This window comes from Malus domestica, chromosome 07 (assembly GCF_042453785.1).
Source record: "Malus domestica chromosome 07, GDT2T_hap1".
Taxonomy (NCBI): domain Eukaryota; kingdom Viridiplantae; phylum Streptophyta; class Magnoliopsida; order Rosales; family Rosaceae; genus Malus; species Malus domestica.
Window position 1 is genome coordinate 32,893,782 of NC_091667.1, and position 6,354 is coordinate 32,900,135.

Here is a 6,354-nt window from a genome sequence, read left to right on the forward strand (position 1 = left end):
GATGCTGCCAGACCTGAAGTTAACGTTCCGAAGGAACCAAATTTGGAAACAGAAAATAGAGCACTAAGACGTAGGTTCATACTCCTTTTAACGCTCGAATTGAAATTGTTCATTACCCTTTTGAACACGTTCTAATTTATACGATTTTGTGATCTTTCGTTTCTTTGATATTTTGGTCTGCAGATTCACAGGGCTCCTCCATGGCCTAGCCCGAAAAAGAGCACAATTCCAGCAACAGAGTTTCAGGTAATTATAGAACATTGTACCGTATTTCGTTGGACTGTCTTTGCAAAGGATGTTGGATATAAGTCAACAATCTGTGATAATTTATATATGCTAATAAATAATAAATGCAATAGAAACTAACAAAATATAAACTAGAATATGAATTATAAAACAGACAACTTGAAGATCGAGACTTGCGTACCGCAATGTCCTTGAAACAGAAATTTCGTCCCTACTCTGTGCTTGTAGTTCTATGGACGTCTGCTTCACCAGGATTCAACGATCAAGTTAAAATTCCAACACCGGAAAATTTAACTTCTGGCGAATTTAGTGTGGTTCTCTCAGTAAGAAGATTTATGAATGTAGAAGATGAAGTTTATTATTTTTGTGTTCTAAATGCTATGCAGAAGTATGTATATATAGCAGATAGATGCCTGTTTGCAACAGGTATGAGAATGGGGTGTGACTGTTGGGAGACATCTCTTCAGAATGGTGCTTTGCTCTATGTTCAGAAAGAACTCTCAGACTTCATCTGAAATGATGAGTCTTTTCATAAAAAAAATAATTAATTAATTAAATTCGAATTTAATTAAAAAATAATTAAGTAAATCCGAAAAATAATTAATTAAATAATTTAATTATTAGAGCCCAAGGCCCATCTTTTGACAATTAAATATATATTAATTATATATTAATTACCAATTAATTATTACACCCCAAAGCCCAACGCCAAGGGTGAGCCCAATTTTAGTCTTCAGGTCTATTACTCCAATCACTTTCTTTAAAGGACAAAACCTTATAAAGTGATAAAATCTTTTGGGAATAGCCAATGTGGGACAAAGAAATTTCTACTCAAACTACTCAAATTTCCAACAGAGAAACCTCGGCAACGCCCCTAGTTAGGCAGCGTGATTCGGATAAGACCAAAATACATAATACTGCCACTCCTACTGAAGTTTTCTCTTAGCAAAATGACTTGCCTTGCGGTAACAAATGCACCACATAACGTTCTTAATTTGATTGTCATCGGATGTTTCGCCTTCGGACGTCAGCGCGAGTTATGCAACAGACATACGATCACCATGCAACCCTCTGAAACTTGTCCGATTATTTGAATTTGAACTTATTAATTTTTGTCAACTCTTACGACGAAATAATAGTCACTGCAGGTAACAAATAGACCTAATTCTAGTTATTTATCAGAAAATGAAACTACAGACAATAGAGATCGAAGGGTAACTATCTCTGCCTTTTAGCTTTTCAAATGAATCCCATCTTTGTAATTTATGTATAGTTTTACCTTGCACTCATGGAATTTTTCCATCTTCAAATTTGATATTTACTTTTAAGGTTAATAATTTCAATAGTAAAAAAAAAGGCGATCCTAAGCCAACAAGACTTTCCGCTTTACGAAGGTCGAGGGAAAGTTTATCGTACGCAACCTTACCCTTACTTTGCAAAGAGGTTGTTTCCATAACTCAAACATGTGACATTTCACTTACAAATAAGTAATATTTCCGTTGCGTCGAGCTCGCCCTCAATAATTCCAATAATAAACCCTTGAAAATCAAGAATCAAAATACATTCGATTCTCGTTCTATGTAAGTAAACATGTCACCGGATGAGAATTGTTGCAGTTATCTAAATGTTGGACAAGGAATGTCTGCCCTCCTTGTTCCCGTGCCCTCCCATGCCCTCTTGTTTGTGTGGTCACAGTTAAGCCACGTCAACATTTTATATTACTATTCATTTTTGTCTTATTATCTCTATAAAAATAACAATATAAAATGTTGACGTGGCTTAACCGTGACCACACAAAACAGGAGGGCATGGGAGGGCACGGGAACAAGGAGGGCAGACAATCCTCGTCCCTAAATGTTTTGATATTACTGTTTTGTACAGGCCAAACTCTGTGTATGCCTTAAAGCAGGAGAAAAGTGGAATGGTTTATAAATGCGTAGCTTGCTCTCTTAAAAATAAGGTAATCTAATTCTGCCTTTTTTTTATTTTTTTATGTGCATAATCTTAATGCGATGCTTTAAATTGTAAGCAGGAATTAAAGTTTGCAATCGACAAGAGATGCCTAAAGGAACCACCAACAGATTCATTTAGTAAGGTAGGAGCAATATCTAAGTTCGCTAATTTTACGTAAAAACTTACATGCAATTTGAACGTCAGGGTGAAAGTATTTCAAACAAATCATTTGATGTTATGTGAGTAAAAGTACAACACATAGTGACGCACGATAAGCATGGAATATCACCACCTGACATCTGGTTTCATGTAAGTTTCGCTTGTCGTTTTAAATTTATTTAAGTTTTCAACTTTTAACTCCTCAATATCTTTTATTTTGACATTTTCCAGGCTCTCCCTTGGATCCGAAGAACAGCATAATACAAAACCTCAGTCAAAAAGTGCCTTTGCCTGCTAAGATTAATCATTAATCTCTCTTCGTAAACGTGATACTGAAACGCCGAAGACACCAAGCTCCGAATTTGTTATATTAATACAAGATTGATTGCTTCCACTAATTGAAATAAGGCCACAAAAGTGAACAGACCAAAGCTCATTTCCGCAAGATCATGAGGTAAATTATAAGTTTATATCATTTAGTATTTTGAGGGCGATCTTTGGCGCAACAGAAAAGTTGCTTCATACCGAAAAGTCGCAAGTTCGAGTCGTGAAAACAGTTTTTTGGTAAAACAAGAGTAAGACTGTATATGATAGACGTTCTCCTCCCGACCCTCGCAAAGCAAAAAGTCTTGTTGGGTTAGGGTCATTCTTTTTATATCATCTAGTATTTTCTTTGTGGCTTACTAATTTTGTTGACGATGTAATCTAACTAAAATTGAATTCTTTTTTATACATAGGGCTCGTAGTCTCGTAGCATCTATATGGTTACCAAACGAGCTTCAAGTCGATGAAAATGACAAATGTCACGAAAGAAAAGTCGGTGGTTAAGTGGGAAGCAGATATATCATTGTTTGAGTAAAAGGAGTGGATTCCTCGATTAGAAAACAGCTGGTGGAAATCTAGATGTTAGCATGATTTTAAAGCTGGTTAATTTATATTGTGGTGCTACAGTTCGAAATGAACCTACAAGTCGACTTTTGTTTTGGAATTATGAAACGAGAAAAAGGAAAAACAAGAAATTTAAATACCTACAAATCTCAATGCACACAATAGAGCCTGGAGGGCATGAACATGGGCTATATAATTTAATTGAAAATGATATACAGTGCAAAAACTAAGGTACCAATTTTCGAACTCTCGGTTTAGTTCTAGGTATTTCAAACTGAAAATTTTGTATCATTTAATTGAAAATGCTAAATCCGTTACATAAATAATCTTTTTTATTATGTTTGATCCCTTGTTGCTCGAACTCCTCACATCAGCTCCGTTATAAGGAGTTGAGATCTTCTTCAGATCTCTGTGTCTAGAGCCGACATATCAGGAATTTCATACTCATTTTAAATCATACGGCCCTCATTAACTCATTCTACTAGTCCACCTCACACAAGTCAAGGGTCTGCATCTCTCTCTTCAACTGCCCAGATCTACTAATCTTTGAGTCATGTGAGTTGCAATGAAGATTCATATAAAATGGGATGCTAGGATGGCATTTCAAATCGATCATACAATGCCATATGGACATAAAGCACATAATGCATAACAAGTTTAGAACATCATCCGTTTCATGTAAGTATCTCTCCTATTCGAGCAAAGATTTTGCCCAATGGTAGCGTCTATTTGAAGGAGATCAAGTTTGGTCCCTCGTGTATAACTTAGTTTGGGTACAAAAACCAAGAACATAGATCTGCCTGTTACCTTGGAAAACCCCACAACTAGCCTCTCAGATAAAAACATTAATTTGATGTTTTTTCAACTTCAGAAATTATAAATTCTCTCGTGAACCCGTTTTCAGAAAGCAGATGCCTTTTCAGACATTCATCCGGAATCTTTGTGGATACTTTCACTTTTCACTTTTCACTTTCACTTTCACTTTCACTACGGTAAAAAGTAAAACATAACCAACCAACCAGAGAGGGATCATGACATAATACGACAAGTAGCATTTCTTCAACAAAATATATAAGTGGTTACAAAAACTAGTTCTTCTTACTTTTCAATCCCTGCTTATACGACGTCGTTCCAAAAGATGTGTCATAACACCTGGTGTTTACATATATTTCGTCTACTGCTACTGGTACTAGCAGATGGACCAAAACTGGGATTTTCCTTCTCAGTCCCCCACTTCATCCAATCTTATATTGTAATTTCAGCTGTTTTAAAAGCAGAGGGCTAATTTGAAGCTTCATTCAAAGCGTGTTCTTGCATATGACTTTGCCGAAGCAGAAGGCTAATTTGAAAATTGATGTGTTGCTCTTTTTGCTTCTAAAACTTTATGCTGAACTTCTATATTATTGCATTTACGAATAAATGTAGGATGTTCAATATAACCAAGATAAAATTTCAGCTTCTTCAAAGTACTGGTAATTATTTTGGATATATATGTTAATCTTCTCTTTATGCTATTTATAGTGGTTGTATAATACCTAGTGGTTGTAACTAACAAGGTCTACAAGGACAATAATAGATGTTGTTCATACAAAATAAACAAATGTGATATCAGTTGTGTTAATGACTTCCGTCCTCAAGACACTTTACTATTATAATTATACTATTAAAATGCTAAACTTGGCTCTGATACCAAATTTGCACAGCAAGGCCCGGTTAAATAGTCGGATGACCATTATAACAACTAGACATAAAACCTTGCACATGGAACTCCGACATGTTTCAGCATGACGGCCACTCACAGTACAAGTATAAGGCCTTAAAGGCTAAACTCAGAGGTACGAAGAACTCAAAGGTACCCTGGTTAATGTCCAGTTATTTGTATGGCAAGCATTCAACTATAACAGAGTACTCGAACAAAGTATGATCGTCAGTTTAGCAGGTTAATAATATAACTACAATAGTGTTTCCCTGTTTTGGACTAGAAGTCTAATTAAACAAACACACTAAAGAAAGAAAAGAAAACTTACTTAAGACTTGAAGATTGCTTGAATATGTACACTTGAACTTTTATTGATATATAGAATGTTTACAAAGATAGTTGTTTATAATAAAGTGTTTACAAGGATGCTATAAAGACTACGAATGCTTGAGAGTATGAAGATGGTGTGAGTGAGTAGGGTGTTGAGATGTTGAGGTATTGAGAGGTTGTGATGTGTGTCTCTGCTGTGTTGAGATATTGAGGTAGTGGTGTATGGGAGGAAAAGCTCCCTTATATACAAATCCTAAAATAAAATAACGTTCAAATATTTACAACTTTTTGGATAGTGACAACACACTGTTTCTGAAAGCTGTCAACACTGTTTCTGAAAGCTAGCTCTTGTCTTTGCTTGAATATCATGTGATTTTGTTGTCTTGGTTGCTGCAATGTTTGCCACATTTTCTTTTGCATGTGAATCCATGTTGTCTTGGTTGTTGCAATGTTTACCACATCATTTGCTTTTGCATGTGAATCCTTGTTTTATGAAAATGTTAGTCTTCCTTTTCTTCTTTTGAATGTATTCCACATGACCTTTACAAAATACTGACCCTATCTTATATGGATCTTTGAAGGGCAGGATCAACATTTTTGCAAAATTTTGTCCTAATGATTAAAAAGAAAATTTTTTGGGGTTTTTGGTTAGTTTTCCATTTAAATTATTCTAATTTACGAATATATAAAATTAAATTTGGTGGAAATTTTTTTATAAATTTTTTTATCTAAGTTGAAATTTTTTATTGTTATCGGAATACTAGTGGTACATCACGTGTTTTTATATAAGTGGTGAAAATTTTTACTCTTTAAGTTATTAACTTTTTAACATACATATTCCACCATTTGTATAATGACACATGGTGTACCACCCTGTGTTCCGGTCATACTGAAAAATCTCTCCTTGATGACAACGACGATAATGAAATGATTATTTATCTCTTTTTTTTTCTTTTTTTTTAATTTTATTATTTTTAGTCCGAATTAATTTCAGACTCTTTTTTCCTAATGTCACATCCCGGGCCGGGGCGGGCCACTTCCCGGGCCCGCTCTACCACCGCAGCACGATATTGTCCACT